Source organism: Diceros bicornis, chromosome 2 (genome assembly GCF_020826845.1).
Source record: "Diceros bicornis minor isolate mBicDic1 chromosome 2, mDicBic1.mat.cur, whole genome shotgun sequence".
NCBI classification, from domain to species: domain Eukaryota; kingdom Metazoa; phylum Chordata; class Mammalia; order Perissodactyla; family Rhinocerotidae; genus Diceros; species Diceros bicornis.
In genome coordinates, this window is record NC_080741.1 from 49585201 (window position 1) to 49611242 (window position 26042).

At 39.0% G+C, this 26042-nt stretch overlaps 1 pseudogene; it reads left to right on the top strand.

Moving 5' to 3' along the window:
* Positions 1 to 262: 262 nt before the first annotated feature.
* On the top strand, positions 263 to 1528 carry LOC131421054 (DNA (cytosine-5)-methyltransferase 3B-like; annotated as a pseudogene).
* Positions 1529 to 26042: the final 24514 nt, after the last annotated feature.

Sequence of the window (26042 nt, forward strand, 5' to 3'; positions counted from 1 at the left end):
TGATCCTGTTGCATATCTTTTTGCTGTTATAAACCTTAGCTGTGAGTACAACTATATGCCGAGTCCTGTGAGTCCTTCTAGTGAATCACTGAAAGTGGGAGTGGCCTGACGGTGGGGACTCCTGATAGAGGGACCCAGGTAAATGTAATTTGGGTATCTGTGCCAGAGAATTTGAAAGCCAAGGCCTTGAGTGCCTAGCAGCAGGCTAGGGAGCTGTGCTTGAGCCCACTTCTCAGCAGAGCCAACCTTTACCACTATTTTGAAGTGGGCAGACTTAAACCCCAGGACTTAAGGAAGCAATGAAGAGAGACACGAGACAGTTCAGCATAGGGGAGAATACAAATGGGAAGAAAGAGTCCATCGTCACTATAGGGCTTACAGCAACCAGCCCTCTGTTACCAAAGATACTCCCTCACCCTAGTCCTAGAGAATGCTGGCACCCCAGAGATCAGAGGCTCCCTATCAGAGGTCTGAGAGGGAAGTCTCCAGTCTTCTAAGTTATAGTCAGGATCTAATGGGTGGTGAGGTTTTGAAGGGAAAGATGGGGATGGCTCTGACACTGCAGTGATGCCAAAGCTCTTTTTTGGAACCATCTGAAGGACTCCATCTGAAAGCCTAGCTGTCAAACCCAAAATAGTGACTGTGTCTCTAGCTGGGAGAGCCATAGGTTCTCCCCAATGCTCCACCTGAGGCTGGTATACTGGAGTCCTGTGGATGTCTTTTCTAGTCGTCAACTACCAAGTCCCTGAGGCAGTGGGCAACATCTAGGGCAGTCATGGTATGGCAGTCTCCTGCCAGCCCCTACCTTACCTTGGAACTAACGGAAGATATAGCACCCAGAGAAGTAATTCCATGTGCCTTTGACTGAACCAGGATATCCAGTAGGAGAGCTCAGAGCCCCTGCAGGAGGATACAGAGGACTGAGACTCATGAACAATGTGGGATTAGGACAGGTTCTCATCTGGGAAAAGGCAAGAGTTTCTCCTAGTGGCCTGTGATGGTGGTGTTCTAGAAGGCTGCCTTCAAGCACCAGGTCATGTCTGTCATAAGACGGGTCCAGTGGTTTGGTGATGGTGAGTTCTCCAAGGTGTCTCTGAGCAAACTCGTGACCCTGAGACTGCTAGCCACCTTCAATAACCTGGTTTCTTATAGAAAGGCTATGTACAAGGCCTTGGAGGAAACCAGAGTGTGAATCGGCAAGCCCTTCTCAGCAGCCCTGTAGAGTTGGAGGATCAGCCAAAGTCTGTGTTGGAGTGGGCCCATAGGGGCTTCAAGCTGATTGGGATTGAGGGCCTCCAACCCAACTGACCAGCTGTTAAATTGAAGGTGCATTGTGCAGGCAGTGAAACTTGGAATCAAAGAAATATGAAAACAAGACCTTAAGACACACAGGTGCCGTTTCTGACTACTGCCCCCCACCTGAATGCCAAAAGTTGAATTGCTGCGATAACGGCAAAGACCTCGGGGAAAGACGATCAGTCCAGAGCAAATAACTTTGGATGTAACAAACAAAAGCAGTCTAGAATAGGGTTTGTCGGGCCGGCCCCATGGCTTAGCGGTTAAGTGCGCGCGCTCTACTGCTGGCGGCCGGGCCCGGATCCCGGGCGTGCACCGACGCACCGCTTCTCCGGCCATGCTGAGGCTGCGTCCCACATACAGCAACTAGAAGGATGTGCAGCTATGACATACAACTATCTACTGGGGCTTTGGGGGGAAAAAATAAATAAATAAAAATCTTAAAAGAAAATAGAATAGGGTTTATCAAACTTTTTCTGTAAACGGCCAGATGGTAAATATTTTAGGCTTTGTGAGCCATGTGGTTTTTGTTTCAACTACCCAACTCTGCTGTTGTGTGAAAGCAGCCAATAGGTAAATGAATGGACATTACTGTGTTCCAATAAACCTTTACTCATGGACATTGAAATTTGAATTTCATATGATTTTCATGTGCCATGAAATATTATTATGTTTTTTATTTTTTCAACCATTTAAAAATATAAAAACTCTTCTTAGGTGATGGGTGGTATAAAAATAGGCAGTAGACCAGATTTGGTCTGTGCATAGTTTGCCAGCCCATGGTCCAGTATATAACTCTTTGTCCTGTGGTAGGGGCACCTCCGTCTCCTTCCATCCACTCTTTGCAGGTGGGCTCTGCCTCTGCCTGATGTTCCAGGACCAGTTCAGTTGGACAGCAAAGTTGAAGAAAGTATAGACAGTAACCACCAAGTTGAACTTTAATAGGACAATTGCTTTTCCCTCTTGTCATGAATGGCAAAGATGTTTTGTGGTACACTGAACTAGAAAGGATCTTTGACTTCCGGAATGCTATGCAGATGTGTCCAGCGTGCACCAAGGCACCAAGGCAGCAGGACCAGCGTGGACCTGCTGGTGAGGTCCTGGAGTGCGCCTGTCATCCAACACCTCTTGCCCCCCCGACCCCTGCTGGGCGGGGGGTGCTCAGACAGTCTTCTTTGTTGAACAGACTGAAGAGCCACCTCGTTTCCTTGTGCACTGCTCAGATCTAGCTGCTGGGAGCAGCCAAATGTGGTACTCATTTTTTTCTTCTAAAACTTTAGAACCTGCAATAGTAAGATTGCTGTCTTTTTTTCCTCCTGGATTTACCAGTCAGAAAAACAGTGGCTAAGTCACTAAAACCACAGTGCCAACTGTGGTTGTAGCTTGGAAAATTACCCAAGATAGTTATTAAACAAGACTATAATTTTATTTTTTTATTTAAAAATGTCTGCTGCTCCATTTTCACAGAGATGTGCAGTTCTGGATGAACATGTAGCTTGGGGACATTTTAAGGGAGAGGGTGGTGATGGTTTTGTAAGGCATGCAGGAGCAGAAATCATATAAATGTCTTTCTCGAATCACCTGACACATTCTCCTCAGCTTAGTTCAGAAGCTAGGGTTGCTGTTGCGGTCCATAGAGTGCTTCCCCAAATGGTGGTTATTTCAACAGGGGTGATGTCATCATCACTTTCAGGGCCTTTTTTTCCTCAATACCAAGGACAAGGCCACTGTTAGCTAAATCCCTCCCACTGACTGCACTATAACCTCTGGGGAGCCCCAAAGGGGTGGGCCAAATTATAAGCTTCCATATATCTTGTAGACAAGTATGCCTTATCAATATCTCCCTTTCTTTCTCACTGATGTGAAGAGTGTCAAGCAAGAAGCTCAGGGCTACTGCTAAGACCCTCCTCTAGTGATGCACTCCCTTCCCCAGACTCCCCCTTCTCCTAAGGCACAGGTCAGAGGTTAGAAGTCTGACACCCCAGTTCCTTTTCTAAATTCTCAGAAGCAATGACATCCAGGGATCAGAAGCACATTCTTCTTGTTTCTTCTCATGGAAGAGATGGCAGGAGAAGCTTGAGCTTCCCTCCAAGATGTTAAAATCTTGCCATTTAAAATTCTATGATACTTTTTCAGTGACGTCAGCATCATGGCGGAGTGAGCTTTCCCGTGAATTCTTCCCCCACAAAATACAACAAAAGTAACAGCCACAGACCAACAACGGAATCCCAGACAGTCAAAAGCTGGAGCGGAGGGATCCACACTGCCGCACATCTGAGAGCGGAACGTGCTGGGCCCCCGGAGGAAGTGGGGAGAGGTAAGGAGAACTCCGCTCCCTCCCCATCAGATCAGCGATCCGGTCCGCGCGGCTCCCAGAGAGGGGGGAGGGGCGGCCCTCGGCGGGAAACTGTAGCTCTTCGGGCGCTCTCAGCCAGTGGGAAACTCCCGCACAGAGGGCTCAGAGGAGCCACAGGGCTACCATCAACATCTGAGCAACCCAGAGAGCGGATAAAGAGGGGCAAACGAGAAGCCTCCCACGTCAGGGACCCAGAGGGCAAAAGAGAGAGCTCCCCCCTCCCCGCAACCCGGAGTCTGCAGCTCGACCAGATCTAGCGGTCCGAGGCAGACCTGAATAAACTGGACTGGACCCGTGGATCGCAGTGGGGAAAAGAAACAAAACAAAACAAAACAAAACTGCGGATCGCAGCAGAAAAACTGGGGCAGAGCGCAGGGGGCTTAGACTACACAGCCCTTTACCACCACACAGTGGCGGCAGGTGGAAATTGCAACCAGAGACTTCCAGGATGAGGAAAATCAAAACCAACACAGGAACCACAATGCAAAAATATATGAAATCACCAGACCAGAAACAAAATGACAAGCGCCCAGAAATCAACCCCGAAGACACAGAAATCCATAAACTAAATGACAGAGATTTCAAAATAGCTATCATAAAAACACTCAACGAAATACGAGACAACACAGACAAACAATTAAATGAGATTAGGAGTTTCTTCACAAAAGAGATTGAAATCATAAAGAAAAACCTATCAGGGCTGATGGAGATGAAGAACACAATGGAGGAGATAAAGGAGAATCTGGAATCTTTAAAGAACAGAGCTGACAATATGGAGGAAAGAATTAGTACTTTAGAGGATAGGAATACAGATATACTCCAGATGGAAGAAGAGAGAGAACTAAGACTAAAAAGAAATGAAGAAAGACTCCGAGAAATATCGGACTCTATTAGAAAATGTAACATAAGAATTATAGGTATTCCTGAGGGAGAGGAGAGGGAAAGAGGAACAGAGAGCCTATTCAAGGAAATAATAGCTGAAAATTTCCCAAATCTGGGGAAGGAGCAGGAAATACCAGTAAGCGAAGCCAACAGGACTCCTATATATATTAACAGACAAAGGCCTTCACCACGACACCTAGTGGTAAGGCTAGCCAGGGTCAACGACAAAGAAACAATATTAAGGGCAGCTAGACAAAAACAAAAAATAACGTACAAAGGAACTCCCATCAGGCTCTCAGCGGATTTCTCAACAGAAACTTTTCAGGCTAGAAGAGACTGGAATGATATATTCAAAATACTAAAAGACAAAAACTTTCAGCCAAGAATACTCTATCCAGCAAAAATATCCTTCAAATATGATGGAGAAATAGTAACTCTCCCAGATAAACAAAAGCTAAGGGAGTTCATGGCCACGAGACCGCCACTACAAGAAATACTCAAGAAGGCCCTCAGGCCTGAAAACAAGAAGAGAAAGGGAACACAAAGCTTGGAGTAAGGAGAAAAGTAGGTAGACAAAATCAGAGAAATAGTAGATCTTTACCGGAATAGGTTAGCAACCACTTAAATACTAAACTCAAAGATCAAAGGAAGAAATTCACCAAAAATAAATTTAACCTCATCACTGTAAACACACAGCCACAACACAAGATAGAATAAGGTATAACAAGAGCAACTTAGAAGGGGAAGAGGAAAGTGACTGAATTGACTTAGTATAAGGAAATAGGAGGCTATCAGATAACGGACTATCTCATACAGAAGATTTTTCGCCCAAACCTCAAGGTAACCACTAAACAAATAATCAAATTAAAACCACATATGATAAACAAAGAGAAAACTAGAAGAACCATAAGACAGAACAACCAAACTGAATTGGCAGTCCAAAACAAATGGGACAAGAAACAAAGGAAATGCAAAAGAACCAGAAAATAAGTGACAAAACAGCAACATTCAACCCTCATATTTCAATAATTACCCTAAATGTAAATGGATTGAACTCTCCAATCAAAAGATACAGAGTGGCAGGATGGATTAAAAAGCAAGACCAGACAATATGCTGCCTTCAGGAAACACATCTTAGCACTAAAGACAAGCACAGGCTCAGAGTGAAAGGATGGAAGACAATACTCCAAGCTAATGGCAAACAAAAGAAAGCAGGTGTTGCCATACTCATATCAGACAAAGTAGACTTCAAGATAAAACAGGTTAAGAAAGACAAAGAAGGGAAATATATAATGATAAAAGGGACACTCCATCAAGAAGACATATCACTTATAAATATATATGCACCCAACATAGGAGCACCAATGTACATAAAACAACTATTAACAAACCTAAAAGGAGAAATCAACAACAACACAATAATAGTAGGGGATCTTAACACCCCACTTACAGCAATGGATAGATCATCCAGACAAAAAGTTAATAAAGAAATATTAGACTTAAATGAAAAACTGGACGAGATGGACCTAGTAGACATATACAGAGCACTCCACCCCAAAACAGCTGACTACACATTCTTCTCAAGCGCGCATGGAACATTCTCTAGGATAGACCATATGTTGGGAAACAAAGCAAGCCTCAATAAATTTAAGAAGATTGAAATCATAACAAGCATCTTTTCAGACCATAAGGCTATGAAACTGGAAATGAACCATGAAAAAAAAACTGGGAAAGTGACAAAAATGTGGAGATTAAACAACATGCTACTGAACAACCAATGGATCATTGATGAAATTAAAGGAGAAATCAAAAACTATCTGGAAACAAACGAAAATGATAACATGCCATATCAAACCATATGGGACGCAGCAAAAGCGGTCCTGAGAGGGAAACTCATAGCGATACAAGCCCACCTTAACAAACAAGAAAAAGCCCTAATAGGCAACCTTAAATTACACCTAACAGAACTAGAAAAAGAAGAACAAACAAAGCCCAAAGCCAGCAGAAGGAGAGAAATAATAAAAATCAGAGCAGAAATAAATGATATTGAGACCAAAAAAACAGTAGAAAGGATTAATGAAACAAAGAGTTGGTTCTTTGAGAAGATAAACAAAATAGACAAACCCTTAGCCAGGCTAACTAAGAAAAAAAGAGAAAAGGCTCAAGTAAATAAAATTAGAAATGAAAGAGGAGAAATTACAACGGATACCATGGAAATACAGAGGATTATAAGAGAATACTATGAGAAATTATATGCCAACAAATTGGACAATCTAGAAGAAATGGATAAATTCTTAGACTTATACAACCTCCCAAAATTGAACCAAGAAGAAATGGAGAATCTGAATAGACCAATCACAAGTAAAGAGATTGAAATAGTAATCAAAAACCTCCCAAAAAATAAAAGTCCAGGACCAGATGGCTTCTCCAGTGAATTTTACCAAACATTCAAAGAAGATTTAATACCCATCCTCCTCAAACTATTCCAAAAAATAGAGGAAGATGGAACACTTCCTGAATCATTCTATGAGGCCAACATCACCCTGATACCGAAACCAGACAAAGACAATACAAAGAAAGAAAATTACAGGCCAATATCGCTGATGAACATTGATGCAAAAATCCTCAACAAAATATTGGCAAACCGAATACAACAATATATTAAAAAGATCATACACCATGATCAAGTGGGATTTATACCAGAGACGCAGGGATGGTTCAACATCCGCAAATCAATCAACGTGATACATCACATCAACAAAACAAAGAATAAAAACCACATGATCATCTCAATAGACGCAGAGAAGGCATTTGACAAGATACAACATCCATTTATGATAAAAACTCTCAATAAAATGGGAATAGAAGGAAAGTACCTCAACATAATAAAGGCCATATATGACAAACCCACAGCTAACATCATACTCAACGGGGAAAGACTGAAAGCCATTCCTCTGAGAACAGGAACGAGGCAGGGCTGCCCACTCTCACCACTCCTGTTCAACATAGTACTGGAGGTTTTGGCCAGAGCAATTAGGCAAGAAAAAGGAATAAAAGGAATCCAAATAGGTAACGAAGAAGTGAAACTCTCACTATTTGCAGATGACATGATTGTATATATAGAAAACCCTAAAGAATCTGTTGGAAAACTGTTAGAAACAATCAACAACTACAGCAAAGTTGCAGGGTACAAAATCAATCTACAAAAATCAGTTGCATTTCTATATGCTAATAATGAACTAACAGAGAGCTCAAAAAGATAATACCATTTACAATTGCATCAAAAAGAATAAAATACCTAGGAATAAATCTTACCAAGGAGGTGAAGGACCTATACAATGAGAACTACAAGACATTATTGAGGGAAATCTACGATGACATAAAGAAATGGAAAGATATCCCATGCACGTGGATTGGAAGAATAAACATAGTTAAAATGTCTATATTACCTAAAGCAATCTACAGATTCAATGCAATCCCAATCAGAATCCCAATGACATTCTTCACAGAAATAGAAAAAAGAATACTAAAATTTATATGGGGCAACAAAAGACCCTGAATAGCTAAAGAAATCCTAAAGAAAAAGAACAAAGCAGGAGGCATCACAATTCCTGACTTCAAAACATACTACAAAGCAATAGTAATCAAAACAGCATGGTACTGGTACAAAAACAGACACACAGATCAATGGAACAGAATTGAAAGCCCAGAAATAAAACCACACATATACGGACAGCTAATTTTCGACAAAGGTGCTAAGGACATGCAATGGAGAAAGGAAAGTCTCTTCAATAAATGGTGTTGGGAAAACTGGACATCCACATGCAAAAGAATGAAAGTGGACCATGTGCTATCGCCATTCACAAAAATTAACTCAAAATGGATCAAAGACCTGAAGGTGAGACCTGAAACTATAAAACTCATAGAAGAAAATATAGGCAACACACTATTTGACATTGGGTTTAAAGGAATCTTTTCGGATGACATGCCTACCCAGACTAGGGAAACTAAAGAAAAAATAAACAAGTGGGACTTTATCAGACTAAAGAGCTTTTATAAGACAAATGAAATCAGAATCAAGATGAACAAACAACCAACCAGCTGGGAGAGAATATTTGCAAAACATACATCTGACAAGGGGTTGATCTCCATAATATATAAAGAACTCACACAATTGAACAACAAAAAAACAAACAACCCGATCAAAAAATGGGCAGAGGAAATGAACAGACACTTCTCCAAGGAAGATATACAGATGGCCAATAGGCACATGAAAAGATGCTCAACATCACTAATCATCAGGGAAATGCAAATCAAAACAACACTAAGATACCACCTCACGCCCGTTAGAATGGCTATAATCACCAAGACAAAAAACAACAAATGTTGGAGAGGATGTGGAGAAACAGGAACCCTCATACACAGCTGGTGGGAATGCAAATTGGTGCAGCCTCTATGGAAAACGGTATGGAGATTCCTCAAAGAATTAAAAATAGAGATGCCCTATGATCCAGCCATCCCACTACTGGGAATCTATCCAACGCACCTGAAATCAACAATCCAAAGAGGCTTATGCACCCCTATGTTCATTGCAGCATTATTCACCATAGCCAAGAAGTGGAAGCAACCTAAGTGTCCCTCGACTGACGATTGGATTAAGAAAATGTGGTATATATATACAATGGAATACTACTCAGCCATAAAAAAAGACAAAATCGTCCCATTTGCAACAACATGGATGGGCCTGGAGCGTATTATGTTAAGTGAAATAAGCCAGAAAGAGAAAGACAAACACTGTATGATCTCACTCATATGTGGAATATAAACCAACACATGGACAGAGAAAACTGGACTGTGGTTACCCGGGAAGTGGGGGTGGGGGGTGGGCACAAGGGGTGAAGGGAGTCATATATGGGGTGATGGACAAACAAAAATGTACAACCCAAAATTTCACAATGTTAGAAACCATTAAAATATCAATAAAAATCAAAAAAAAAATTCTATGATAATTTGTTTTTAAGGGGAATGGGAGTCTGGCAAGGCATTTTAGAAATGCTGTTGTAATGGTCTTTAATACCTTCTACTCTTTACTAGTGCTCTTGCGTAAAATAAGGAACAACGTTGAAAATTCTTTTTAAATACATTTTTTTTAAATCACAGACTTCTATTTCTGTGTTTAACATTTTTATAAGGTTTTTTTTTGGTAACTGGAGCCATGTAACAAGTATGGGGAAATAAACTATGCCTTGTCTCCACGGTTTTGCTGACTTTTAGGGTGGAAAGATGGTGGGTGCTTAGAGTTTACCTTATTACATTTAATTAAGATCAGCATTTCTCTAAAAACATAATAGAGAAGAGGTGGAGACCATGGAGAGGTGAACTCCAGCTTAAGGCAAGAGAGGAGCTGAGGGTCTGGATTGGGTAAGGAGGGGCCTGGACTCCTGGTTCAGGTGAGGGCACAAGTGGCCACAGCTGAGGCTCAGAAGAATTCTCAGGAATCATCCTAATAGGCCTGGGTTCTCAAGGCTGCTTATTTCTTTCCCCAGCTCTGCCTTCTAAGGATGCTGCTTGGCTCTATGAGGAGGAGAAGCCTAGATACCTGGTGAGTTGGGGGCGCCTTTTTCTTCTCTGAAATGCTAACCTATTTCCCGGAGAATCAGCACCTCTTTCTTGGGAAGGGAGGAAGAGATCAACATTTAGGTGACCATCAACATTTATCAGATCAACATTCATGCTTTAGCCATTGTGCTAGGCACTTTATAATGGTTTCTGCATTTAATTTTAAATTTGCTTAGTTATAGAAATACATAACTAAGTTTAATATTAAGAATTTAGGGTATTCTAAAACATAACGGTAACTTTTAATAAAAATTTGGGGTTATTAAAATCCTAAAATGCACTATTAAATTTCCCTACATCAACATTCACATAAATAATTATATTACCTTAATCGTATCTAATAGTCTGACCTTGTACATTGGACCTCTTTTTAACTCTTTATTATTGAAATTTTCAAACATGTATAAAAGTAGAAGAAAAGAGTTAATGATCCCTCATGTATCCCTCATGCAGGGTTCAACTTCAGCAGTTATGAACTCATGGCCAGTTTTGTTTCATCTCCACCTTTACTGGATTATTTTAAAGCAAATCCAAGACATCATACTGTTTAATCCATAATTTCAGTCCTGTGCTTAAATCCTTAAAACAACTGTATGAGACAGGTGGTGGTGTCCCCATTTGAGAGATGAGATCATCTGGCTTAGAGGGATCATGTGACTTTCTCACGATCATACGTGGATAGCCAAATGGTAGAGCCAGGAAATTGAACCCAGATTTCTCTGACTCTCAAAACCATGAATTTTCTGTGATGCCTTCTTGACTGTTTTTTTCTCCAGAAAAGGATACAATGATAAAAGAACAAATTCTCCAACTCTCAGAAATGGGCTTATGTTTTTGGATGAAGAGCCTCATGGAGAATTCACCCTCTTGTTCTTTTTTTGTGAGGAGATCAGCCCTATGCTAACATCTGCCAATCCTCCTCTTTTTGCTGAGGAAGACTGGCCCTGGGCTAACACCTGTGCCCATCTTCCTCCACTTTACATGGGATGCCGCCACAGCACGGCTTGCCAAGCAGTGCGTCGGTGCGTGCCCGGGATCTGAACCGCCGAACCCCGGACTTAACCGCTTGCGCCACTGGGCCGGCCCTTGCCCTCTTGTTCTGATGCTGCGTTACCTGCCCCCTCTGCCTCCCGATGACCCCCAGTCTTCTTTTCTACAACAGAAGTGTAATTTATTGATTCCTGGGTACAGGACTATGTAAAATGCTGTGAGCTAGCCAAACAGAGTTGTAAGTACATTGTCCTTATTCTCAAAGAGCCAAGATTCTTTGGGAAATACTGCATAGAAAGAAGAAATGATGGCACTGGTAGTAATTATGATGACGACAGTTAAAACTATTAAACAGTGCAGGGAAAGACATGACTAAATGTTAGCCTGTAGCTGTTAAAACAATGCACAGCCACAAAGAATGGTCTTAGGTTTTGGATTGACAATCAGATTAATGGTACACAATGCACTTTAACCCTGCTTTAAATCTATGTAGCTTTGTGAAAGGATATAGGACAGGAAACATCACAGCTACATCATCGGTATTTTTCTCAGGAGGTTTTGCAACGCCTGATGGTCAGTTTCTAGGCCCTAGGGCCACAGGGGTCAAGCTTGATTTTTAGAGATGAGGATGACTTGGGAGTAAATCACTTCCTAATGGGGAAACAAATGCCTTTATTTTCCATATTCTCCGCCTCCTAACATTTTATTATGAAAAATTTCAAATATACAGAAAACTTCAAAGAATTATAAAATGAATACTCAACACCTGTATTCTATAGTTAACATTTTTTATATTTGCTTTACATCATATCTATCCATTTATCCATCCTTCTGTCCATCTATTAAGCTATCTTATGTTTTGATGCACTTCAGAGTAAGTTGCAGATCTCAGTACATTTCACCCCTAAATACTTCAGTATGCATATCATTAAGTAGAATTCGATTCTTTTTGAGATAAAATTTAAAACAATGAAATGCACAGATTTCAAGTGTACCATTTGATGAGTTTAGCACTTTTACATATACTTGGTAGCCATTCATAGATCTTCCTTTTTGATGTGTCTGTTCAAATTTTTGGCCCAGTTTTTATTGGGCATTTGTGTTTATATTATTGAGTTGTAGGAGCTCTTTATATATCCAGGATACTAGTCTTTTGTCATATATTTGCTTTGTGAACATTTTGTCGCAGTCTGGAGCTTGCCTATTCATTTTCTTAATGTCTTTTGATGAGCAGAAATTTTTAAATTTTGAGGAGGTGTAATTTATCAGCTTTTCTATTTTATATTTTTTGGTGTTTGCTGTCTAAGAAATCGTTGCTGATAAGGATTGTGAAGATATTCTACATTTTCTTTTAGAAACTTTATAATTTTAGCGTTAAGTTTAGGTGATTTCTAAACTAAATATTACATAAATATTACATTTATGTAATATTTCTAAACTAAATATTAACTAAATATTACATTTAGTTGGTATGGTATGAGGTAGGGACTGAGGTTCTTTTTTTTTAAAATTTGACTATTCAGTTGTTCCAGCGTTGTTTGTTGAAAAGATTTTCCTTTCTTCATTGGATTGCTTTGGTACCTTTGTCAAAAATTAATCGTGGGTCTATTTCTAGGCTCTCTGTTCTGTTCCATTGAACTCTTTGTTGATCTTCGTGCTAGCGCTGTGCTGCCTTGATTAATGTAGCTTTATAGTAAGTCTTAAAAGTTAGGTAGTGTAAGTCCTTAGATTTTATTTTCTTTTTTTGAGACTGCTTTGCTTATTCTGGGTCCTTTGCATTTTCATATAAATATTAGAATCAGCTTATCAGTTTCTACCATGGGATTTCGATTGGAATTGCTTTGACTTTTTACATCAGTTTGGAGGAGAAGTGACATCTTAACATTATTGAGTTTTCTGGCCCATCAACACAGTATATAGCTCCATTTATGTAGATCTTTAATTTATCTTAGGAATCTTATAGTTCTGGTGTATGTCTCTGGCACTTATTTTGTTAAATTTATCTCTCAGTGTTTCATGTTTTTTGATGTTAGTGTAGTTGGAATTACACTATTTTTAAATTTTTTTAAAAAAATTTTATTTTAGAATAGTTTCAGATTTACAGAAAAATTGCAAGAATAATATAGAGAGTTCCTATATATCACATATCTAGTTTCCCCTGTTATTAACATCTGACATTAATATGGTATTCTTGTCATAATTAATGAATCATTTTTTATGTTGTTATTATTAACCAAAGTCCGTACTTTATTCAGATTTCCTTAATTTTTACCTGATGTCGTTTTTTCTGTTCCAATATCCCACTCAGGCTATCATATTACATTTAGTTGTCCTGTCTTGAAGGAGGTATTGGTCAGGTATTTTGTAGATCATCCCTCAATTGGCATTTGTCTGACGTTTTTCTCATGATTAGACTGGGATATGGGTTTTTGGGAGGAAGACCACATAGGTGAATTGCTGTTCTTATCACATCATATCAATGGTACATAGTATCAACATTACTTACCACTGTTAGTGTTAACCTTGATCATCTGGCTGAAGGACTGTTTGTCAGGCTTCTCCACTGTAAAGTTACTGCCCTTCCCCCACTGTGTTCTGTGGAAGGAAGTCACTATGCACAGCCCACACTTGAAGACTGGGGAGTTACACTCCACCTCCTTGAGTGTGAAGTGTCTACATAAATTGTTTGGAATTGTTCTGCGTGGGAGATTTGTCTGGTCTCCTCCATTTATTTATTTATTCAACCATTTTATATCAATATGGACGCATGGATATGTATTTTATTCTTTGGGTTATAATCCAATATTACTTTATTTATTTTGTTGCTCAAATTGTTCCAGCTTTGGCTGTTAGGAGCTCTTGAAGTTGGTTTCTATGTCCCTTTGACATATTCCCATTATTGTTTGTTTTTTTAGCCCTTCCTTACTTTCTGGCTCTACAGTATGCTCCAGGCTCATTTTGTTTGTTTCCTGCTCCAGTCCTAGAATCAGCCATTGCTCCTTTCACTGGAGAATGGTATTAGAAACCAAGATCTGTGTGCTAGGTGTGCTCATTGCTATGGCAGTGTCATTGACTCCAGGCCCTCTCAGCTGACAGAGCAAGGAAATATGTGTGTGTATACTAACCTGTGTATATACACATTCAATAAATATTTCTTTGTGTAATTATGTTAAGCTAAACTTGAGTTTATACTGGTGCTTCTAACTCTAATCCATTACCACGTGGATCATTTTAGCTTTCTCACCTTGCTTATTTGTAACTTCCCACACCAACAGTGAGAAACCTGACTCCCACTATGCACCATCGGTTTACTTAATTGTTCAATTCCAATTTATATGTATAATGGCTTCAGAATTGTTTCCCTGTAACCCTGTGGAAAACAATGTTATCAACTAGCATGTGGTACTTATGTACAGTTCCTTTTGTCTATAGATTCCACTCATTTACCCAGTTACTTAGGTCAGCTTCTTTTTTCTCCACCACTTTTAGTGAGGTTGTTTCATACATTTGAAATACATTTTTTTCACATTCTGCATTCCATCCTGGAATCCCCTGACCTCCTAAATAATTTTTTTAAACTTGCATACGTTAAGGTTCACATTTTGTGCTGTAAAGTTCTAGGGTTTTGACAAATGCATGGTGTCATGTATCCACCATTACAGTATTATACAGAATAGTTCCACTGCTCTAAAAAATTCCCCTTGCTTCACCAGCCAACACTCTCCCCTCCCCAAACTTCTGGCAACCACTGATCTGTTTACTATCTCTATATTTTTGTGTTTTTCAAAATATCGTATAAATGACGTTATATATATAGTATGTAGCCTTTTTAGACTGGCTTCTTTCACTAGCAGTGTGCATTTAAGATTCATCCATGTCTTTTTTTTTTTTTTTTTTGGTGAGGAAGATCAGGCCTGAGCTAACATCCATGCCAATCCTCCTCTTTTTTTTTGCTGAGGAAGACTGGCCCTGAGCTAACATCCGTGCCCATCTTCTTCCACTTTATGTGGGACGCCGCCACAGCATGGCCTGATAGGCAGTGCATCGTGCACGTCCAGGATCCGAACCCGGGCCGCCAGCAGCAGAGCGTGCGCACTTAACCGCTAAGTCATGGGACCGGCGCCCTCATCCATGTCTTTGCATGTCTTAATAGCTCATTCCTTTTTATTGCTCACTAATATTCTGTTGTATTGGGTGTACCACAGTTTATTTATCCTTTCACTTATTGAAGGACATCTTGATTGCTTCCAGACTTTGGGGATTATGAATAAAGCTGTTGTTAACATTTACATGCAGGTTTTTGTATAGACATGTTTTCAAACCAACAGAGTAAATATTAGGAGCTTGATTGCTGGATTGTATGGTAAGACTGTTCAGCTTTGTAAGAAACTGCCAAACTGTCTTCCAAAATGGCTGTACCATTTTGCATTCATATGAGCAATAAATGAGAGTTCCTGATGCTCTGTATCCTTACCAGCAATTGGAATTATCATTTTTTTGAATTTTATTCAATCTAATGGGTGTGAAGTGGTTTCTCATTATTGTTTTAATTTTCATTTCCTTAATGACAAATGACAATCTTTTTATATTCTTATTTGTCATCTGTATATCTACTTTGGTGTTCAGATCTTTTGCCCATTTTTAATTGGATTGTTTGTTTTTTCACAGTTGCATTTTAAGTTCTTTGTATATTCTGGATGCTAGTTCTTTATCAGATATGTGTTTTGTAAATATTTTCTCCCAGTCTGGCTTGCCTGTTCATTTTCTTAACAGTGTCTTTCACAGAGCAGAAGTTTTTAATTTATAATTTTATTTATTTATTTATTTATTTTTTCCCCCCAAAGCCCCAGTAGATAGTTGTATGTCACAGTTGCACATCCTTCTAGTTGCTGTATGTGGGACGCGGCCTCAGCATGGCCAGAGAAGCGGCGCGTCGGTGCGCGCCCAGGATCCGAACCCGGGCCGCCAGCAGCAGAGCGCGCGCACTTAACCGCTAAGCCATGGGGCCAGCCCAGAAGTTTTTAATTTTAATGAAGTCCAACTTACCAGTTTTTTCTTTAACGCATCGTGCTTTTGGTGTTGTATCTAAAAACTTATCACCAAACCCAAGGTCGTTTAGATTTTCTTCTAAGGAGTTTCGTAGTTTTGCATTTTACATTTAGTTCTGTGATCTCTATTGAGTTAATTTTTGTGAAAAGTAGAGGGTCTGTGCCTAGATTCATTTTTTTGCATATGGCTGTTTAGTTGTTCCAGTACCATTTGTTAAAAAAGACTATCCTTTCTCCACTGAATTGCCTTTATGCTTTTGTCAAAAATCAGTTGACTATATTTGTGTCAGTCTATTTCTGGGCTCTTTATTCTGTTCCATTGATCTATTTGTCTATTCTTTCACCAATACCATACTGTCTTGATTAATGTAGCTTTATAATAAATCTTGAAATTGGGTAATATGAGTCCTTCAACTTTGTTTTTCAGTATTGTGTTGGCTATTCTAGGTCTTTTGCCTTTTCATGTAAACTTTAGAATCAGGTTGTTGATATTTACAAAATAGCTTGCTGGGATTTTAATTGGGATTGTATTGAATCTATAGATCAATATGGGAAGAACTGACATCATAACAATATTGAATTTTCCTATGCGTGGACATGGAATATCTCTATTTGTTTAGATCTTCTTTGATTTCTTTCACCAGTGTTTTGTAATTTTCCACGTATAGATCCTGTGCATGTTTTGTTAGATTTGTACCTAAGTATTTCATTTTTGGGGTGCTATTGTAAATGGTATATATATTTTTAATTTCATATATCAATTTTTCATTACTGATAATATAGGCAAGCAATTGACATTGGTATGCTGACCTTGTGTCCTGCAACCTTGCTATACTCCCTTATTAGTTCCAGGAGATTTTTTTTTTTTTTTTGTAGATTCTTTGGGATTTCCTACATAGACAGTCAAGTCACCTGTGAACAATGACTTTTTTATTTCTTCTTTCCCAATCTGTATACATTTTATTTCTTTTTCTTGTCTTTTTGCACTAGCTGGGACTTTCAGTACAATGTTGAATAGGAGTGGTGAGAGAGGACATCCTTGCCTTGTTCCCAATCTTACTGGAAAAGTGTCTAGTCGCTCACTGTTAAGTATAATGTTTAGTCTCTCACTATTAAATATAATGTTAACTGAGGTTTTTTTTGTAGATGTTCTTTATCAGGTGAGGAAGTTCTGCTTTATTTCTTGTTTGCTGAGAGTTTTTATCATGAATGGGTCTTGGATTTTGTGAAATGCTTGTTCTTTATCAATTGATATGATTGTATGATTTTGCTTCTTTACCCTGTTGTTATGGTGGATTACACTGATTGATTTTCAGATGTGGTACCAGCTTTGCAAACCTGTAATAAATCCCACTTGGTTGTGGTGTATATTTTTTCTTATATATTTTTTGATTTAATTTGCTTATATTTTGTTGAGGGTTTTTGTGTCTGTGTGCATGAGATATATTGATCTGTAGGTTTTCTTTCTAGTGTCTTTATCTGGTTTTGGTATTAGGGTAATGCTGGTCTCCTAGGGTGAGTTAGGAAGTGTTCCCTCTGCTTCTGTTTTCCGGAAGAGATGTGGGGATCTTTTGAAGTACGGAATTTTTAATTTTGATGAAGTTCAGTTTATTCATTTTTTTCTTTACGGATCGTGGTTTTGGTGTCATGTCTAAGAACTCTGCCTAGCCCTAGGTCTTAAAGATGTTCTCTTATATTTTCTTCTAAAAGTTTTATAGTTTTACATTTAAATCCATTATCCATTTTGAATTAATTTTTTGTATAAAGTGTGAGGTTTTAGGTTGAGGTTAATGTTTTTGCCTATGAACGTCCATTTGTTCCCAGCACCATTTGTTGCAAAGACTGTTCTTCCATTGAATTGCTTTTGCACCTTTGTCAAAAATCAATTTGGTGTATTCATTTTGGCTTCTTTCTCTGTTCTCACTTCTCTTCTGTTGATCTACGTCTATTCTTCCACCAGTACTATGCTGTCTTGATTATTGTAGTAACCAAATAGTAAGTAGTAAGTTTAGTATCAGGTAGAGTGACTCTCCCACTTTATTCTTCTATTTCCTTTGGCTTATCATATAAATTATAGAATAAGCTTCGTTGTATCTATAAAAAATCTTGTTGCGATTTTGATAGGAATTGTGTTAAATCTATAGGTTATTTTGGAGAGAATTGACATCTTTATTATGTTGACTCTTCCAATCCATGAATGTGGTCTGTCTCTCCATTTATTTAGATCTTTGATTTCTTTCATAGCATTTTGTAATTTTCAGCATATAGGTGCTGTACATGTTTTGTTTGATATATGCTAGCTATCTCATTTTTTTTGGAGTGATTGCAAATGGTATTATGTTTTTAGTTTCAGTTTCCATGTGGTTGTTGTTAGTACATAGGAATATGATTGATTTTTGTGTGTTCCTCTTGTGTCTTATGACTCTCCTGGACTCGTTTATTAGTTCTGTGATCTTTTTTGTAGATTCTTTTGGGTTTTCTATGTAGACAACCATGTTATCTGCAAATAGGGAGAGTTCTGTTTCTTCCTTACCAAACGTCTATGCTCTTTATTTCCTTTTCTGACCTTATTGCGTTGGGTGGAATGTTTGATTGCTTTTTGAGAACCAAAAATTATTTATCTTTAAAATCAATTCTCACTTAAATATAAAATATTATATTGCTTAATTACAACAAATAGCAATAGCAGATGTATATTGCATATCAGGCATTGATCTAAGTGCTTTATATTTATTAAGTCATTTAATCCAACAACCCTGAAAGTAGGTGTCATTGTCACTCATTTTATAGATGTAGAATCTAAGACACAGACAGGTTATGTAATTTGCCCAAGGTCACGTATTTTATAAGTGGTGGAGCTGGGATTTGGACTTGTGGAGTCTAGTTCCACAGATTGGGCTCTTAACACACCCACAGTGCAAAAATCCTGGCTTTTCTCCTAGCTGAGGCAGTCTTATGTTTAAATGGGAGGAGTAGAGGGGGAAGAGAAGGCAAGAGAGAAATGGAGAAGATGCTGGAACATGAGAGACACAACCCTTGAGCAAGAGAAAGTTTGAGACCTATGATATAAAAAGATTGGGAAAGATTATTAAGACTATGAAGACCAGAATATGCCAGAAAGAGGTCATGGAAAGCCTGAAAGGGCCAGCAGCCCGCACCACTGCCCCCTCAGGTCTTGGCTGCCTAATCACGGGTCCCAGCTTGCTGTCTAGACATTTGTCTTTCCCCCTACACTGTACCACACAGCCTGACTGCCTGGGCTGTCAGGCTGTAGATTTGACATCCCTCCCCAAATTTCCCACACACCCAAAGATTTCAGCATCTATACCTAATTTCTCACTCTCAATTCAGCATTGTTATTCTTTACTTCTACCGCTTCTGTATGTTGAATTTTAAATCTCTTTCAGAATCCAGCTCTGAGGCGAATATGCCTAGAAGCTGTGGCTTGATAACCTTATGGCTCATTCTGCCTGACCCCCCAACCATGGTCTTTGATATGACAGAAGCTTAATTAGTTTGGCTGTAGAACCTGAAGTATACATCACCAACTCCTAGGGAAAACCACCTAGAAGGTGTACTAGAAGGCTGAAGTAGACCTGAGAATGAGGAAGCAGAGTCAGAAAAGGGGCATTCACGGTGATCAAAGACAGCTGGGAATGATGTGCACACGTTCCCCAAATTCCACAGACTGAAGGAGCTTAGTAGTTAAAAATCTAGGGCAAGGCAGGAGTGTCACAGACAACCCAGAGGTTGAAGCAGATGGTAACTGAGCAAATAATGCTTGAATTCAATAGAAATAAGTAATTTGGTGACTACCACGAGATCTGAGGGCAACACCCATCTTTCAAGTGTAATTAAAGAGAGAAAATGCCACTGAATACCCATACTGATGAGAAGAGACTTGAGAAAGCGTGTGGTATAGTTCTAGTATGTGGAAGTTGAAGCAAGGTTTCTGAGACTTGGAAGAAATAAAAGAGGTAAAGACAGAAAACTGGTGCAGGATGGAAGATAAAGCACTCTGCAATGAGAAGAAAAAGGGCTCTCAACCTGTGCAGGACTATTTTCCAGTCCTGTTATTTTCTTGTCATTTGGGGAAGTTCCCTGAGCCTCAGTTTTCTTTCTCTGAAATAAGGACTGTAATACCAGTCTTACAGTGTTGATCTTGGGATGTATTTCCATAAAATGTAAATATGTTCATTAAAAAATTTTCCCCATAGGTTAAGGGTTAAACCTCATTTATCTGGAAATTTCATTCTCAGGAATACTACTTGCCATCCTCCCTGCCAACTATTTCATATATTCAAATTATTGCTCTACACATTGAGTGAGGGATTGGGGACTTTAGAAAAGGCATTGTTAAAATACATACAATGATAGGGATTTTATAAATTTCATTTCTCAAGCAGAGAAATCTGTTTTAATCAATGTTCACAAATGCTCATTCTAGAGCCAGCCTCAGCACTCACGTTTTTCCCTGTAGTCTGATTGCCTTTCATTTCTTCTCTAATCTTCATCATCCCTTAATGCCCAGTAAGTGTTCCAGGGCAAAGAGTGTGTCTTGTGGATTATTTGTTCCTCCTGTATGTTTTAACACCAAGCCAAGAAGTGTGGAGTAATGCCTGACCCTGAAAACCCTCAGATCCATTTCTTATGTAGCTCGATTCTTCAGGACCACTGGTTCCATTCTCTCTATGAATATTGATGGTGACTTGATGAGTATGAATTTATTGGTTGATTTAGGGACCAGTGAAATTTGAAGATGTGGCTGTGATTTTCACTGAGGCAGAGTGGAAGAGACTGAACCTTGAGCAGAGAAACCTATAGAAAGAAGTGATGCTGGAGAATTTCAGGAATCTAGTCTCATTGGGTGAGGACACGTTCTCTTCCTTTATTTTTCCATTCATATGTTTATTGACCATGTACAGTGTACCAGCCAGTGTTCTAAGCTCTTAGAACACATCATTGAATAAAATATAAAGCATTTCTTTTGTCATGGGGCTTACATTCTAGGATAGGGAGACTGCATATACAATAAGCAGCATGTATAGGTAAATTATATATGTTAAAGAGTAATAAGCTCTACATAGCTGAATAATATATATAAATATAAGTAGAGCAGAATAAGGGGGATCTAGAGTGCCAGGATGTAGAGGGAGCTGGCTGAATTTTTAATTTGGGTGATCAGGGTAGGCTTGCATGGGGAGATATGTTTGAGCAAAGGCTTGAAGGAGGTAAGCAAGTCAGATACACAGATGTGGTGGAAATCTATTCCAGGCAGGGGAACAACCAGTGCTAAGACCCCAAGATAGGAGCATGGCTTTACTTTTTGAGGAAAAGCAAGGAGGCCAGTGTGATTGGAGCACAGAGAGCAAGGAGAAGAGGAGAGTGGTAAGAGATGCCTTCTGTGTCCTTGAAGTGAAAAAAAAGTTTAAAGCATAATTAAATCTGTCAATTTTGTGTTTTATAGATTATTTGGTATTATAAATCATATTTTTGTCCATTTATTTAAAACCTAAAATGGACTAATTGTCTAGGTTGACAAATATAAAATCATTCTGGATATTCCTGAGTTCTTAAGAGTCATATTTTCAGAGTTGCACACAAATTTCTGTCAGAAGCTTTTTCAAGATTTTTCTTTATTTGGCAGAGCTATGAATTAAGTAGTTCTGATTTGTACTATTTTTCTGCTTGGACCTGTTTTGAACTGCTTTCGTCTAGTTTGAATTGGCCCCATTTCACTCCATTTGGCTTCTGACTTAGTTTCTCCACGTATTTCAATGTAGATTCATCCATTAAATTTGCTTTCAACTGGCCAATCTAATTTGGTCTTGTTTTTATCTTGTGTTATCTTGTGTTTTTATCTTGATTCATCCTTCCCTTTCTCTATATATCTTTTTTCCTCTTATTGCTAAATTATTTAAACCAAACCCCAAATAATGTGTCATACCACTCCTAAATATATCACAGTGCAACTCTAATAAGGACATTTTTTTTACATAACCACTGTATCATTATCACATCTCACAAAATTATCAGTAGTGCTTCAGTATCATCTAACACTTAGTCCTTGTTCAGGTTTACCTCATCATCTCAAAAAAGTCTTTTTGCAAATTTCAGTCAGGATCCAGACAAGATCCACACATTCTGTTTTTTTAAAACGTCTCTAAAACTTTGTCAATTCTTCCTCCCTCTCCTGTTTTTCTCCCTGCAGGCCGTGGATCTGTTTGTAACCCTCTGAATATAGAATATAAATCTATTTTAAATAATATACAGTTATTTTTTCATAGCAGAGTATAAATCAAGGGAAAATAGTTTTGAACTCTACTGAGAGGTGTTCACCAATATGAAAAAACTCACATGACCAGTGGCAGTGCTGGTTGTACTGTTTGAGTCACCAACTATACGGCACACCTATACCTATCACCAGTAGAACATACACATGTCTGTTATCAATAAGGCACATACATATCTGTCTGCGTTTGTAACTGTCATGTCCACAATGATCTGCCTATAGCTATAAGCATCTGGTTGCTTTGTTGTATCTCCTAATGTAGGCCTGCCAAGAAATTCATATTGAAATGCATAATGTTTTATTGTAAATTGCTTTCTTTTATTTCTCTTTTAATTTTGGACAGGGCATTGCATTATTTTTTAAAATTCTGTGTATGGGTACATTTTATTAAATATGAATTTCATTTCAGAACACTAAATGAGATGTTACAAAACATAGACTATAAAAAGGAGACTTTGGTTCTGACAGTATTGAGAACTTCTTGTCTGTCTTTGCCTAACTGTTTAGTTCTTTCTTAATTAACTGGTTGTATCACTCATTCACTCAACAATATTTATTAACTATTGAATATTAGGCCCAGTTCTGAGTTCCTGGAATATACTGTGATGTTTCTGGGGGAAGAGTGTTCCAGACATGGGAACCACCCAACACAAGGCATCGGGAGGAGAGATCAGTGTGGCTCAGGTGGAGTGAACAAAGAGTGGAGAATAGATGGAGTCAGAAAGGCGATAGATCACCAGAGAATGTGGAACCTAGTGGGCCACTCTAAGGAGCTTGGCTTTTACTCTGAACATTATGGACTTTTTTTTTTAAGTGAAGGGTCCTATTTATTAGAAATGTAGAATAAAGAAGGAAGAGGGAGAATTGGCTTTAGTCACCCACTCCCACCCCATTCTTCTATTCCTGATCTCAGGGCAGAACTCTCCTTGGCTCCTGGGAATACTTCCTTTTGGATGGATGAGGGTCAGTAGCTCCTCTGAAGCAGCATGGCTTAGCCACCCCTCATCTGGTCCTGAGAGAGTCGGTGCAGTTGGGCTGCGTGTCTGGGAATCTCCTGATCAGGATGTCTGGGTGACTGATTTGCAGCCCTAGACTGTGGTCAAAGTCCAGAACATCCCCTGCCCCCGGATTTAGTCTGTAGGCGAAATTTGGTTAGCTTTTTCCCAAAGAGATTGCATCTACATCAGAGGGCTTAATTCTCACTGGCTTCTTTTCACCGAAGACCCACTCAAAGCATCAAAAGTCTCATTATTTGCTTAGAAGCTTTTTTCCTTTAAGGACATGTCTAGTAGCATATAAACGTTTGTATGCTAAGTAGTTCAGAGTTGTCTGTGGTTTGTGAAGAGTGTTTAAAAGCACATCCCAAACCCTGTTTTATTTCTTCTTACTTTGTGACTGTAGACAAGTTACTTAAGCTCTCTAAACCACAGTTTCCCCATCTATGAAATTATAATAGCAGCATTAAATTCGATTTTCATGTAAAGTGCTGTATAGCAAAATGCTGGGCCCATAGTATATGCTCTTTATTATAGTAAATAATAATAATAATAACAACAATAACTCTTACAACCTGAATGTCAATTAATAAAACAAAGACCACCAGAACTTACTAAAAAAAAAAAATTCTGAGTTTATTTAATTGTCAAACAAAGGCATAAACCAGTAAAAAATTTTTGCTGAATAGTTCACAGAGAGAGAAATGTCAGGGATTTTTAAGTACTAGGAAGGCAGTTTTATGGCATTTGTGCTAATAAAAGATGGAAAACTAGCATTCTGCATAGCATATAATGAATCCATGGATCTGTACATGTTTGTTTGGAAAAATCCTCTTATTTATTAGTCAGGAAAGAGTCTTCAGTTAGGGCCAATAAAGGGTCTGGCCTCCTGGGAGTACAAAAAGTTCATGGTTTATCATCTTCAGGTGGTTAGGTTAGAAACAGTTGCGATTCAGTTTTGATATTTCTTAGGTAACTGTGGCCAAATGGTAAAATTTCTGAATATGCTGATTTGTGGAAAACAAAGAAGAGCAGATCTTGGACTGCCTGGGGGACCAAGCGCTGGCATCATTTAAGTCAGTTGTGCCTGGCTGTCTTCTCTACTGCTGACTCTCGACTTCCTGGTAGAACCTGATGCATAATAGTCCTCTCATAAATATCTGTTAATGAATGGGGAAACTCAGATGAAGGTTTCACATATGCTCCCTTTAACCACTATTCTATACCACCTTCGACACTGGAGGACATCTAGAGTGAGCAACTCCTATGTCAATCCATTCTTTCTTCTCATAGGAAAAGTCACAAAGGACATTCCCATATAGGTCAGAAAGATTGTTCTCTCCCATTGGAAACAAATAGTTATTTGTTTCAGTGTCAGTGTATCTGGTTATCACTTAGAAGATAATTTTAGCATAATTGCAGATGCTTACAGAGCTGAAGATACCTATGATGCTTACTTGGAAGATTCCTTGTTGGAATATTGTGTAGAATAGGTTCTGCTGTCAGTTTTTTGGATTCAGGCAAAAGATCTAATATGCAAAAATTGAGTGCAGTGCATAATCTGAATCTAATCATGGGAAAATATCAGGAATGTTTTATACATATTCTAGAACATGAGGAATTTTCTCTAAAAAAAGAACTGTATCCGGGGCCGGCCCGGTGGCGCAAGCGGTTAAGTGCGCGCGCTCCGCTGCGGCGGCCCGGGGTTCGCTGGTTCGGATCCCGGGCGCGCACCGACGCACTGCTTGGTAGGCCATGCTGTGGCGGCGTCCCATGTAAAGTGGAGGAAGATGGGCACCGATGTTAGCCCAGGGCCGTCTTCCTCGGCAAAAAAAAAAGGAGGAGGATTGGCGGATGTTAGCTCAGGGCTGATCTCCTCACAAAAAAAAAAAAAAAAAAAAAAAAAAAAAAAAAGAACTGTATCCTTCAAAAATGCCAATCTCATAAAAGACAGATGAAGGAAACTAAAGAAACATGATAACTAATTGTAATAGCTGATCCTAGACTGGATCCTTTACTGGAGGGAAAATGCTATAAAGGACATTAATGGATCAATTGAAAAAATTGGAATATATATGGTAGTTAGATAAAAGTATTATGTAAATGTTGGGTCCGGCCCCATGGCCTGGTGGTTAAATTTGGTGCACTCGGCTTCTGCAGCCCAGGTTTGGTTCCCAGGCGTGAACCTACACCACTGCTTGGCGGCCATGCTGTGGTGGTGACCCACATACAAGGTAGAGGAAGACTGGCACAGATGTTAGCTCAGGGTGAATCTTCCTCAAGTAAAAAAAGGAGGATTGGCAAGAGATGTTAGCTCAGGGCAAATCTTCCTCAGCAAAAAAAAAAAAGTACTATGTAAGTGTTAAATTTACCAAAGTTGATAACTGTATTGCAGTTATGAAAGAGAATATCCCTACTTTTATGAGATACACACAGAAGTATTTAGGGGTAAAGGACCATGATGTATGCAGTTTACTCTCAAATGGTTCAGAGAAAAAAATATACACACATATACCTGTACATACACATACATACATAACATACAAATGCTAACAATAGGTTAT